Genomic DNA, 14,350 nt, shown 5'->3' on the forward strand with positions numbered 1-14,350 from the left:
CCTTCTAACTACCACTTCTTCGGTTCAGTGAGATATGCTGGATTCTAAACGGAGAAGCTTCTCTGACGCTTTTTCACAGAGATTTTGAAACTGAAATCTCCCATGCCGTTTCCACCATAGGCAGCAATGGGCTTCCCCATAGAACTTGCCAACCTGAATTCCTACAGGCTAGATGTGAGAGGCACATTCTGCTGCTTCCTCCCTTAGAGTTAAACTTGCTTCTGAAAGCTCAACCTCCGGGGAGTTTGTTTGGCAGAGATATAGAACACAATTTTCCAAGCCTGTTGGAAGGCATTTGCAGTTTCATTTCGCGTCTAATTTCCCAAACCAAACTGCTTGCAGCTCTAACTCCCTTCTAACTACCACTTCTTCGGTTCAGTGAGATATGCTGGATTCTAAACGGAGAAGCTTCTCTGACGCTTTTTCACAGAGATTTTGAAACTGAAATCTCCCATGCCGTTTCCACCATAGGCAGCAATGGGCTTCCCCATAGAACTTGCCAACCTGAATTCCTACAGGCTAGATGTGAGAGGCACATTCTGCTGCTTCCTCCCTAACAGTTAAGCTTGCTTCTGAAAGCTCAACCTCCGGGGACTCTGTTTGGCAGAGATATAGAACACACTTTTCCAAGCCTGTTGGAAGGCCTTTGCAGTGTCATTTCGCATCTAATTTCCCAAACCAAACTGCTTGCAGCTCTAACTCCCTTCTAACTACCACTTCTTCGGTTCAGTGAGATATGCTGGATTCTAAACGGAGAAGCTTCTCTGACGCTTTTTCACAGAGATTTTGAAACTGAAATCTCCCATGCCGTTTCCACCATAGGCAGCAATGGGCTTCCCCATGGAACTTGCCAACCTGAATTCCTACAGGCTAGATGTGAGAGGCACATTCTGCTGCTTCCTCCCTTAGAGTTAAACTAGCTTCTGAAAGCTCAACCTCCGGGGAGTTTGTTTGGCAGAGATATAGAACACACTTTTCCAAGCCTGTTGGAAGGCATTTGCAGTTTCATTTCGCGTCTAATTTCCCAAACCAAACTGCTTGCAGCTCTAACTCCCTTCTAACTACCACTTCTTCGGTTCAGTGAGATATGCTGGATTCTAAACGGAGAAGCTTCTCTGACGCTTTTTCACAGAGATTTTGAAACTGAAATCTCCCATGCCGTTTCCACCATAGGCAGCAATGGGCTTCCCCATAGAACTTGCCATCCTGAATTCCTAAAGGCTAGATGTGAGAGGCACATTCTGCTGCTTCCTCCCTTAGAGTTAAACTTGCTTCAGAAAGCTCAACCTCCGGGGAGTTTGTTTGGCAGAGATATAGAACACACTTTTCCAAGCCTGTTGGAAGGCATTTGCAGTTTCATTTCGCGTCTAATTTCCCAAACCAAACTGCTTGCAGCTCTAACTCCCTTCTAACTACCACTTCTTCGGTTCAGTGAGATATGCTGGATTCTAAACGGAGAAGCTTCTCTGACGCTTTTTCACAGAGATTTTGAAACTGAAATCTCCCATGCCGTTTCCACCATAGGCAGCAATGGGCTTCCCCATAGAACTTGCCAACCTGAATTCCTACAGGCTAGATGTGAGAGGCACATTCTGCTGCTTCCTCCCTTAGAGTTAAACTTGCTTCTGAAAGCTCAACCTCCGGGGAGTTTGTTTGGCAGAGATATAGAACACACTTTTCCAAGCCTGTTGGAAGGCATTTGCAGTTTCATTTCGCGTCTAATTTCCCAAAGCAAACTGCTTGCAGCTCTAACTCCCATCTAACTACCACTTCTTCGGTTCAGTGAGATATGCTGGATTCTAAACGGAGAAGCTTCTCTGACGCTTTTTCACAGAGATTTTGAAACTGAAATTTCCAAACCCGTTTCCAACGAAGGCGCCAATGGGCTTCCCCATAGAACTTGCCAACCTGAATTCCTACAGGCTAGATGTGAGAGGCACATTCTGCTGCTTCCTCCCTTAGAGTTAAACTAGCTTCTGAAAGCTCAACCTCCGGGGAGTTTGTTTGGCAGAGATATAGAACACACTTTTCCAAGCCTGTTGGAAGGCATTTGCAGTTTCATTTCGCGTCTAATTTCCCAAACCAAACTGCTTGCAGCTCTAACTCCCTTCTAACTACCACTTCTTCGGTTCAGTGAGATATGCTGGATTCTAAACGGAGAAGCTTCTCTGACGCTTTTTCACAGAGATTTTGAAACTGAAATTTCCAAACGCGTTTCCAACGAAGGCGCCTATGGGCTTCCCCATAGAACTTGCCAACCTGAATTCCTACAGGCTAGATGTGAGAGGCACATTCTGCTGCTTCCTCCCTAACAGTTAAGCTTGCTTCTGAAAGCTCAACCTCCGGGGACTCTGTTTGGCAGAGATATAGAACACACTTTTCCAAGCCTGTTGGAAGGCATTTGCAGTTTCATTTCGCGTCTAATTTCCCAAACCAAACTGCTTGCAGCTCTAACTCCCTTCTAACTACCACTTCTTCGGTTCAGTGAGATATGCTGGATTCTAAACGGAGAAGCTTCTCTGACGCTTTTTCACAGAGATTTTGAAACTGAAATCTCCCATGCCGTTTCCACCATAGGCAGCAATGGGCTTCCCCATAGAACTTGCCAACCTGAATTCCTACAGGCTAGATGTGAGAGGCACATTCTGCTGCTTCCTCCCTAACAGTTAAGCTTGCTTCTGAAAGCTCAACCTCCGGGGACTCTGTTTGGCAGAGATATAGAACACACTTTTCCAAGCCTGTTGGAAGGCATTTGCAGTTTCATTTCGCGTCTAATTTCCCAAACCAAACTGCTTGCAGCTCTAACTCCCTTCTAACTACCACTTCTTCGGTTCAGTGAGATATGCTGGATTCTAAACGGAGAAGCTTCTCTGACGCTTTTTCACAGAGATTTTGAAACTGAAATCTCCCATGCCGTTTCCACCATAGGCAGCAATGGGCTTCCCCATAGAACTTGCCAACCTGAATTCCTACAGGCTAGATGTGAGAGGCACATTCTGCTGCTTCCTCCCTTAGAGTTAAACTTGCTTCTGAAAGCTCAACCTCCGGGGAGTTTGTTTGGCAGAGATATAGAACACACTTTTCCAAGCCTGTTGGAAGGCATTTGCAGTTTCATTTCGCGTCTAATTTCCCAAAGCAAACTGCTTGCAGCTCTAACTCCCATCTAACTACCACTTCTTCGGTTCAGTGAGATATGCTGGATTCTAAACGGAGAAGCTTCTCTGACGCTTTTTCACAGAGATTTTGAAACTGAAATTTCCAAACCCGTTTCCAACGAAGGCGCCAATGGGCTTCCCCATAGAACTTGCCAACCTGAATTCCTACAGGCTAGATGTGAGAGGCACATTCTGCTGCTTCCTCCCTTAGAGTTAAACTAGCTTCTGAAAGCTCAACCTCCGGGGAGTTTGTTTGGCAGAGATATAGAACACACTTTTCCAAGCCTGTTGGAAGGCATTTGCAGTTTCATTTCGCGTCTAATTTCCCAAACCAAACTGCTTGCAGCTCTAACTGCCTTCTAACTACCACTTCTTCGGTTCAGTGAGATATGCTGGATTCTAAACGGAGAAGCTTCTCTGACGCTTTTTCACAGAGATTTTGAAACTGAAATTTCCAAACCCGTTTCCAACGAAGGCGCCAATGGGCTTCCCCATAGAACTTGCCAACCTGAATTCCTACAAGCTAGATGTGAGAGGCACATTCTGCTGCTCCCTCCCTAACAGTTAAGCTTGCTTCTGAAAGCTCAACCTCCGGGGACTCTGTTTGGCAGAGATATAGAACACACTTTTCCAAGCCTGTTGCAAGGCCTTTGCAGTGTCATTTCGCATCTAATTTCCCAAACCAAACTGCTTGCAGCTCTAACTCCCTTCTAACTACCACTTCTTCGGTTCAGTGAGATATGCTGGATTCTAAACGGAGAAGCTTCTCTGACGCTTTTTCACAGAGATTTTGAAACTGAAATCTCCCATGTCGTTTCCACCATAGGCAGCAATGGGCTTCCCCATAGAACTTGCCAACCTGAATTCCTAAAGGCTAGATGTGAGAGGCACTTTCTGCTGCTTCCTCCCTTAGAGTTAAACTTGCTTCAGAAAGCTCAACCTCCGGGGAGTTTGTTTGGCAGAGATATAGAACACACTTTTCCAAGCCTGTTGGAAGGCATTTGCAGTTTCATTTCGCGTCTAATTTCCCAAACCAAACTGCTTGCAGCTCTAACTCCCTTCTAACTACCACTTCTTCGGTTCAGTGAGATATGCTGGATTCTAAACGGAGAAGCTTCTCTGACGCTTTTTCACAGAGATTTTGAAACTGAAATTTCCAAACGCGTTTCCAACGAAGGCGCCTATGGGCTTCCCCATAGAACTTGCCAACCTGAATTCCTACAGGCTAGATGTGAGAGGCACATTCTGCTGCTTCCTCCCTTAGAGTTAAACTAGCTTCTGAAAGCTCAACCTCCAGGGAGTTTGTTTGGCAGAGATATAGAACACACTTTTCCAAGCCTGTTGGAAGCCATTTGCAGTTTCATTTCGCGTCTAATTTCCCAAACCAAACTGCTTGCAGCTCTAACTCCCTTCTAACTACCACTTCTTCGGTTCAGTGAGATATGCTGGATTCTAAACGGAGAAGCTTCTCTGACGCTTTTTCACAGAGATTTTGAAACTGAAATCTCCCATGCCGTTTCCACCATAGGCAGCAATGGGCTTCCCCATAGAACTTGCCAACCTGAATTCCTACAGGCTAGATGTGAGAGGCACATTCTGCTGCTTCCTCCCTTAGAGTTAAACTTGCTTCTGAAAGCTCAACCTCCGGGGAGTTTGTTTGGCAGAGATATAGAACACAATTTTCCAAGCCTGTTGGAAGGCATTTGCAGTTTCATTTCGCGTCTAATTTCCCAAACCAAACTGCTTGCAGCTCTAACTCCCTTCTAACTACCACTTCTTCGGTTCAGTGAGATATGCTGGATTCTAAACGGAGAAGCTTCTCTGACGCTTTTTCACAGAGATTTTGAAACTGAAATCTCCCATGCCGTTTCCACCATAGGCAGCAATGGGCTTCCCCATAGAACTTGCCAACCTGAATTCCTACAGGCTAGATGTGAGAGGCACATTCTGCTGCTTCCTCCCTAACAGTTAAGCTTGCTTCTGAAAGCTCAACCTCCGGGGACTCTGTTTGGCAGAGATATAGAACACACTTTTCCAAGCCTGTTGGAAGGCCTTTGCAGTGTCATTTCGCATCTAATTTCCCAAACCAAACTGCTTGCAGCTCTAACTCCCTTCTAACTACCACTTCTTCGGTTCAGTGAGATATGCTGGATTCTAAACGGAGAAGCTTCTCTGACGCTTTTTCACAGAGATTTTGAAACTGAAATCTCCCATGCCGTTTCCACCATAGGCAGCAATGGGCTTCCCCATGGAACTTGCCAACCTGAATTCCTACAGGCTAGATGTGAGAGGCACATTCTGCTGCTTCCTCCCTTAGAGTTAAACTAGCTTCTGAAAGCTCAACCTCCGGGGAGTTTGTTTGGCAGAGATATAGAACACACTTTTCCAAGCCTGTTGGAAGGCATTTGCAGTTTCATTTCGCGTCTAATTTCCCAAACCAAACTGCTTGCAGCTCTAACTCCCTTCTAACTACCACTTCTTCGGTTCAGTGAGATATGCTGGATTCTAAACGGAGAAGCTTCTCTGACGCTTTTTCACAGAGATTTTGAAACTGAAATCTCCCATGCCGTTTCCACCATAGGCAGCAATGGGCTTCCCCATAGAACTTGCCATCCTGAATTCCTAAAGGCTAGATGTGAGAGGCACATTCTGCTGCTTCCTCCCTTAGAGTTAAACTTGCTTCAGAAAGCTCAACCTCCGGGGAGTTTGTTTGGCAGAGATATAGAACACACTTTTCCAAGCCTGTTGGAAGGCATTTGCAGTTTCATTTCGCGTCTAATTTCCCAAACCAAACTGCTTGCAGCTCTAACTCCCTTCTAACTACCACTTCTTCGGTTCAGTGAGATATGCTGGATTCTAAACGGAGAAGCTTCTCTGACGCTTTTTCACAGAGATTTTGAAACTGAAATCTCCCATGCCGTTTCCACCATAGGCAGCAATGGGCTTCCCCATAGAACTTGCCAACCTGAATTCCTACAGGCTAGATGTGAGAGGCACATTCTGCTGCTTCCTCCCTTAGAGTTAAACTTGCTTCTGAAAGCTCAACCTCCGGGGAGTTTGTTTGGCAGAGATATAGAACACACTTTTCCAAGCCTGTTGGAAGGCATTTGCAGTTTCATTTCGCGTCTAATTTCCCAAAGCAAACTGCTTGCAGCTCTAACTCCCATCTAACTACCACTTCTTCGGTTCAGTGAGATATGCTGGATTCTAAACGGAGAAGCTTCTCTGACGCTTTTTCACAGAGATTTTGAAACTGAAATTTCCAAACCCGTTTCCAACGAAGGCGCCAATGGGCTTCCCCATAGAACTTGCCAACCTGAATTCCTACAGGCTAGATGTGAGAGGCACATTCTGCTGCTTCCTCCCTTAGAGTTAAACTAGCTTCTGAAAGCTCAACCTCCGGGGAGTTTGTTTGGCAGAGATATAGAACACACTTTTCCAAGCCTGTTGGAAGGCATTTGCAGTTTCATTTCGCGTCTAATTTCCCAAACCAAACTGCTTGCAGCTCTAACTGCCTTCTAACTACCACTTCTTCGGTTCAGTGAGATATGCTGGATTCTAAACGGAGAAGCTTCTCTGACGCTTTTTCACAGAGATTTTGAAACTGAAATTTCCAAACCCGTTTCCAACGAAGGCGCCAATGGGCTTCCCCATAGAACTTGCCAACCTGAATTCCTACAAGCTAGATGTGAGAGGCACATTCTGCTGCTCCCTCCCTAACAGTTAAGCTTGCTTCTGAAAGCTCAACCTCCGGGGAGTCTGTTTGGCAGAGATATAGAACACACTTTTCCAAGCCTGTTGCAAGGCCTTTGCAGTGTCATTTCGCATCTAATTTCCCAAACCAAACTGCTTGCAGCTCTAACTCCCTTCTAACTACCACTTCTTCGGTTCAGTGAGATATGCTGGATTCTAAACGGAGAAGCTTCTCTGACGCTTTTTCACAGAGATTTTGAAACTGAAATCTCCCATGCCGTTTCCACCATAGGCAGCAATGGGCTTCCCCATAGAACTTGCCAACCTGAATTCCTAAAGGCTAGATGTGAGAGGCACTTTCTGCTGCTTCCTCCCTTAGAGTTAAACTTGCTTCAGAAAGCTCAACCTCCGGGGAGTTTGTTTGGCAGAGATATAGAACACACTTTTCCAAGCCTGTTGGAAGGCATTTGCAGTTTCATTTCGCGTCTAATTTCCCAAACCAAACTGCTTGCAGCTCTAACTCCCTTCTAACTACCACTTCTTCGGTTCAGTGAGATATGCTGGATTCTAAACGGAGAAGCTTCTCTGACGCTTTTTCACAGAGATTTTGAAACTGAAATTTCCAAACGCGTTTCCAACGAAGGCGCCTATGGGCTTCCCCATAGAACTTGCCAACCTGAATTCCTACAGGCTAGATGTGAGAGGCACATTCTGCTGCTTCCTCCCTAACAGTTAAGCTTGCTTCTGAAAGCTCAACCTCCGGGGACTCTGTTTGGCAGAGATATAGAACACACTTTTCCAAGCCTGTTGGAAGGCATTTGCAGTTTCATTTCGCGTCTAATTTCCCAAACCAAACTGCTTGCAGCTCTAACTCCCTTCTAACTACCACTTCTTCGGTTCAGTGAGATATGCTGGATTCTAAACGGAGAAGCTTCTCTGACGCTTTTTCACAGAGATTTTGAAACTGAAATTTCCAAACCTGTTTCCAACGAAGGCGCCAATGAGCTTCCCCATAGAACTTGCCAACCTGAATTCCTACAGGCTAGATGTGAGAGGCACATTCTGCTGCTTCCTCCCTTAGAGTTAAACTAGCTTCTGAAAGCTCAACCTCCGGGGAGTTTGTTTGGCAGAGATATAGAACACAATTTTCCAAGCCTGTTGGAAGGCATTTGCAGTTTCATTTCGCGTCTAATTTCCCAAACCAAACTGCTTGCAGCTCTAACTGCCTTCTAACTACCACTTCTTCGGTTCAGTGAGATATGCTGGATTCTAAACGGAGAAGCTTCTCTGACGCTTTTTCACAGAGATTTTGAAACTGAAATCTCCCATGCCGTTTCCACCATAGGCAGCAATGGGCTTCCCCATAGAACTTGCCAACCTGAATTCCTACAGGCTAGATGTGAGAGGCACATTCTGCTGCTTCCTCCCTTAGAGTTAAGCTAGCTTCTGAAAGCTCAACCTCTGGGGAGTCTGTTTGGCAGAGATATAGAACACACTTTTCCAAGCCTGTTTTAAGGCATTTGCAGTTTCATTTCGCGTCTAATTTCCCAAACCAAACTGCTTGCAGCTCTAACTCCCTTCTAACTACCACTTCTTCGGTTCAGTGAGATATGCTGGATTCTAAACGGAGAAGCTTCTCTGACGCTTTTTCACAGAGATTTTGAAACTGAAATCTCCCATGCCGTTTCCACCATAGGCAGCAATGGGCTTCCCCATAGAACTCGCCAACCTGAATTCCTACAGGCTAGATGTGAGAGGCACATTCTGCTGCTCCCTCCCTAACAGTTAAGCTTGCTTCTGAAAGCTCAACCTCCGGGGACTCTGTTTGGCAGAGATATAGAACACACTTTTCCAAGCCTGTTGGAAGGCATTTGCAGTTTCATTTCGCGTCTAATTTCCCAAAGCAAACTGCTTGCAGCTCTAACTCCCATCTAACTACCACTTCTTCGGTTCAGTGAGATATGCTGGATTCTAAACGGAGAAGCTTCTCTGACGCTTTTTCACAGAGATTTTGAAACTGAAATTTCCAAACCCGTTTCCAACGAAGGCGCCAATGGGCTTCCCCATAGAACTTGCCAACCTGAATTCCTACAGGCTAGATGTGAGAGGCACATTCTGCTGCTTCCTCCCTTAGAGTTAAACTAGCTTCTGAAAGCTCAACCTCCGGGGAGTTTGTTTGGCAGAGATATAGAACACACTTTTCCAAGCCTGTTGGAAGGCATTTGCAGTTTCATTTCGCGTCTAATTTCCCAAACCAAACTGCTTGCAGCTCTAACTGCCTTCTAACTACCACTTCTTCGGTTCAGTGAGATATGCTGGATTCTAAACGGAGAAGCTTCTCTGACGCTTTTTCACAGAGATTTTGAAACTGAAATTTCCAAACCCGTTTCCAACGAAGGCGCCAATGGGCTTCCCCATAGAACTTGCCAACCTGAATTCCTACAAGCTAGATGTGAGAGGCACATTCTGCTGCTCCCTCCCTAACAGTTAAGCTTGCTTCTGAAAGCTCAACCTCCGGGGAGTCTGTTTGGCAGAGATATAGAACACACTTTTCCAAGCCTGTTGCAAGGCCTTTGCAGTGTCATTTCGCATCTAATTTCCCAAACCAAACTGCTTGCAGCTCTAACTCCCTTCTAACTACCACTTCTTCGGTTCAGTGAGATATGCTGGATTCTAAACGGAGAAGCTTCTCTGACGCTTTTTCACAGAGATTTTGAAACTGAAATCTCCCATGCCGTTTCCACCATAGGCAGCAATGGGCTTCCCCATAGAACTTGCCAACCTGAATTCCTAAAGGCTAGATGTGAGAGGCACTTTCTGCTGCTTCCTCCCTTAGAGTTAAACTTGCTTCAGAAAGCTCAACCTCCGGGGAGTTTGTTTGGCAGAGATATAGAACACACTTTTCCAAGCCTGTTGGAAGGCATTTGCAGTTTCATTTCGCGTCTAATTTCCCAAACCAAACTGCTTGCAGCTCTAACTCCCTTCTAACTACCACTTCTTCGGTTCAGTGAGATATGCTGGATTCTAAACGGAGAAGCTTCTCTGACGCTTTTTCACAGAGATTTTGAAACTGAAATTTCCAAACGCGTTTCCAACGAAGGCGCCTATGGGCTTCCCCATAGAACTTGCCAACCTGAATTCCTACAGGCTAGATGTGAGAGGCACATTCTGCTGCTTCCTCCCTAACAGTTAAGCTTGCTTCTGAAAGCTCAACCTCCGGGGACTCTGTTTGGCAGAGATATAGAACACACTTTTCCAAGCCTGTTGGAAGGCATTTGCAGTTTCATTTCGCGTCTAATTTCCCAAACCAAACTGCTTGCAGCTCTAACTCCCTTCTAACTACCACTTCTTCGGTTCAGTGAGATATGCTGGATTCTAAACGGAGAAGCTTCTCTGACGCTTTTTCACAGAGATTTTGAAACTGAAATTTCCAAACCTGTTTCCAACGAAGGCGCCAATGAGCTTCCCCATAGAACTTGCCAACCTGAATTCCTACAGGCTAGATGTGAGAGGCACATTCTGCTGCTTCCTCCCTTAGAGTTAAACTAGCTTCTGAAAGCTCAACCTCCGGGGAGTTTGTTTGGCAGAGATATAGAACACAATTTTCCAAGCCTGTTGGAAGGCATTTGCAGTTTCATTTCGCGTCTAATTTCCCAAACCAAACTGCTTGCAGCTCTAACTGCCTTCTAACTACCACTTCTTCGGTTCAGTGAGATATGCTGGATTCTAAACGGAGAAGCTTCTCTGACGCTTTTTCACAGAGATTTTGAAACTGAAATCTCCCATGCCGTTTCCACCATAGGCAGCAATGGGCTTCCCCATAGAACTTGCCAACCTGAATTCCTACAGGCTAGATGTGAGAGGCACATTCTGCTGCTTCCTCCCTTAGAGTTAAGCTAGCTTCTGAAAGCTCAACCTCCGGGGAGTCTGTTTGGCAGAGATATAGAACACACTTTTCCAAGCCTGTTTTAAGGCATTTGCAGTTTCATTTCGCGTCTAATTTCCCAAACCAAACTGCTTGCAGCTCTAACTCCCTTCTAACTACCACTTCTTCGGTTCAGTGAGATATGCTGGATTCTAAACGGAGAAGCTTCTCTGACGCTTTTTCACAGAGATTTTGAAACTGAAATCTCCCATGCCGTTTCCACCATAGGCAGCAATGGGCTTCCCCATAGAACTTGCCAACCTGAATTCCTACAGGCTAGATGTGAGAGGCACATTCTGCTGCTTCCTCCCTAACAGTTAAGCTTGCTTCTGAAAGCTCAACCTCCGGGGACTCTGTTTGGCAGAGATATAGAACACACTTTTCCAAGCCTGTTGGAAGGCATTTGCAGTTTCATTTCGCGTCTAATTTCCCAAACCAAACTGCTTGCAGCTCTAACTCCCTTCTAACTACCACTTCTTCGGTTCAGTGAGATATGCTGGATTCTAAACGGAGAAGCTTCTCTGACGCTTTTTCACAGAGATTTTGAAACTGAAATTTCCAAACCTGTTTCCAACGAAGGCGCCAATGAGCTTCCCCATAGAACTTGCCAACCTGAATTCCTACAGGCTAGATGTGAGAGGCACATTCTGCTGCTTCCTCCCTTAGAGTTAAACTAGCTTCTGAAAGCTCAACCTCCGGGGAGTTTGTTTGGCAGAGATATAGAACACACTTTTCCAAGCCTGTTGGAAGGCATTTGCAGTTTCATTTCGCGTCTAATTTCCCAAACCAAACTGCTTGCAGCTCTAACTGCCTTCTAACTACCACTTCTTCGGTTCAGTGAGATATGCTGGATTCTAAACGGAGAAGCTTCTCTGACGCTTTTTCACAGAGATTTTGAAACTGAAATCTCCCATGCCGTTTCCACCATAGGCAGCAATGGGCTTCCCCATAGAACTTGCCAACCTGAATTCCTACAGGCTAGATGTGAGAGGCACATTCTGCTGCTTCCTCCCTTAGAGTTAAGCTAGCTTCTGAAAGCTCAACCTCCGGGGAGTCTGTTTGGCAGAGATATAGAACACACTTTTCCAAGCCTGTTTTAAGGCATTTGCAGTTTCATTTCGCGTCTAATTTCCCAAACCAAACTGCTTGCAGCTCTAACTCCCTTCTAACTACCACTTCTTCGGTTCAGTGAGATATGCTGGATTCTAAACGGAGAAGCTTCTCTGACGCTTTTTCACAGAGATTTTGAAACTGAAATCTCACATGCCGTTTCCACCATAGGCAGCAATGGGCTTCCCCATAGAACTTGCCAACCTGAATTCCTACAGGCTAGATGTGAGAGGCACATTCTGCTGCTTCCTCCCTTAGAGTTAAGCTAGCTTCTGAAAGCTCAACCTCCGGGGAGTCTGTTTGGCAGAGATATAGAACACACTTTTCCAAGCCTGTTTTAAGGCATTTGCAGTTTCATTTCGCGTCTAATTTCCCAAACCAAACTGCTTGCAGCTCTAACTCCCTTCTAACTACCACTTCTTCGGTTCAGTGAGATATGCTGGATTCTAAACGGAGAAGCTTCTCTGACGCTTTTTCACAGAGATTTTGAAACTGAAATCTCCCATGCCGTTTCCACCATAGGCAGCAATGGGCTTCCCCATAGAACTTGCCAACCTGAATTCCTACAGGCTAGATGTGAGAGGAACATTCTGCTGCTTCCTCCCTAACAGTTAAGCTTGCTTCTGAAAGCTCAACCTCCGGGGACTCTGTTTGGCAGAGATATAGAACACACTTTTCCAAGCCTGTTGGAAGGCATTTGCAGTTTCATTTAGCGTCTAATTTCCCAAACCAAACTGCTTGCAGCTCTAACTCCCTTCTAACTACCACTTCTTCGGTTCAGTGAGATATGCTGGATTCTAAACGGAGAAGCTTCTCTGACGCTTTTTCACAGAGATTTTGAAACTGAAATTTCCAAACCCGTTTCCAACGAAGGCGCCTATGGGCTTCCCCATAGAACTTGCCAACCTGAATTCCTACAGGCTAGATGTGAGAGGCACATTCTGCTGCTTCCTCCCTTAGAGTTAAACTAGCTTCTGAAAGCTCAACCTCCGGGGAGTTTGTTTGGCAGAGATATAGAACACACTTTTCCAAGCCTGTTGGAAGGCATTTGCAGTTTCATTTCGCGTCTAATTTCCCAAACCAAACTGCTTGCAGCTCTAACTCCCTTCTAACTACCACTTCTTCGGTTCAGTGAGATATGCTGGATTCTAAACGGAGAAGCTTCTCTGACGCTTTTTCACAGAGATTTTGAAACTGAAATCTCCCATGCCGTTTCCACCATAGGCAGCAATGGGCTTCCCCATAGGAATTGCCAACCTGAATTCCTACAGGCTAGATGTGAGAGGCACATTCTGCTGCTTCCTCCCTTAGAGTTAAACTTGCTTCTGAAAGCTCAACCTCCGGGGAGTTTGTTTGGCAGAGATATAGAACACACTTTTCCAAGCCTGTTGGAAGGCATTTGCAGTTTCATTTTGCGTCTAATTTCCCAAAGCAAACTGCTTGCAGCTCTAACTCCCATCTAACTACCACTTCTTCGGTTCAGTGAGATATGCTGGATTCTAAACGGAGAAGCTTCTCTGACGCTTTTTCACAGAGATTTTGAAACTGAAATTTCCAAACCCGTTCCAACGAAGGCGCCAATGGGCTTCCCCATAGAACTTGCCAACCTGAATTCCTACAGGCTAGATGTGAGAGGCACATTCTGCTGCTTCCTCCCTTAGAGTTAAACTAGCTTCTGAAAGCTCAACCTCCGGGGAGTTTGTTTGGCAGAGATATAGAACACACTTTTCCAAGCCTGTTGGAAGGCATTTGCAGTTTCATTTCGCGTCTAATTTCCCAAACCAAACTGCTTGCAGCTCTGACTCCCTTCTAACTACCACTTCTTCGGTTCAGTGAGATATGCTGGATTCTAAACGGAGAAGCTTCTCTGACGCTTTTTCACAGAGATTTTGAAACTGAAATCTCCCATGCCGTTTCCACCATAGGCAGCAATGGGCTTCCCCATAGAACTTGCCAACCTGAATTCCTACAGGCTAGATGTGAGAGGCACATTCTGCTGCTTCCTCCCTTAGAGTTAAGCTAGCTTCTGAAAGCTCAACCTCCGGGGAGTCTGTTTGGCAGAGATATAGAACACACTTCTCCAAGCCTGTTGGAAGGCATTTGCAGTTTCATTTCGCGTCTAATTTCCCAAACCAAACTGCTTGCAGCTCTGACTCCCTTCTAACTACCACTTCTTCGGTTCAGTGAGATATGCTGGATTCTAAACGGAGAAGCTTCTCTGACGCTTTTTCACAGAGATTTTGAAACTGAAATCTCCCATGCCGTTTCCACCATAGGCAGCAATGGGCTTCCCCATAGAACTTGCCAACCTGAATTCCTACAGGCTAGATGTGAGAGGCACATTCTGCTGCTCCCTCCCTAACAGTTAAGCTTGCTTCTGAAAGCTCAACCTCCGGGGAGTTTGTTTGGCAGAGATATAGAACACACTTCTCCAAGCCTGTTGGAAGGCATTTGCAGTTTCATTTCG

Source organism: Cynocephalus volans, chromosome 17 (assembly GCF_027409185.1).
Source record: "Cynocephalus volans isolate mCynVol1 chromosome 17, mCynVol1.pri, whole genome shotgun sequence".
In the NCBI taxonomy this organism is placed as follows: Eukaryota; Metazoa; Chordata; class Mammalia; order Dermoptera; family Cynocephalidae; genus Cynocephalus; species Cynocephalus volans.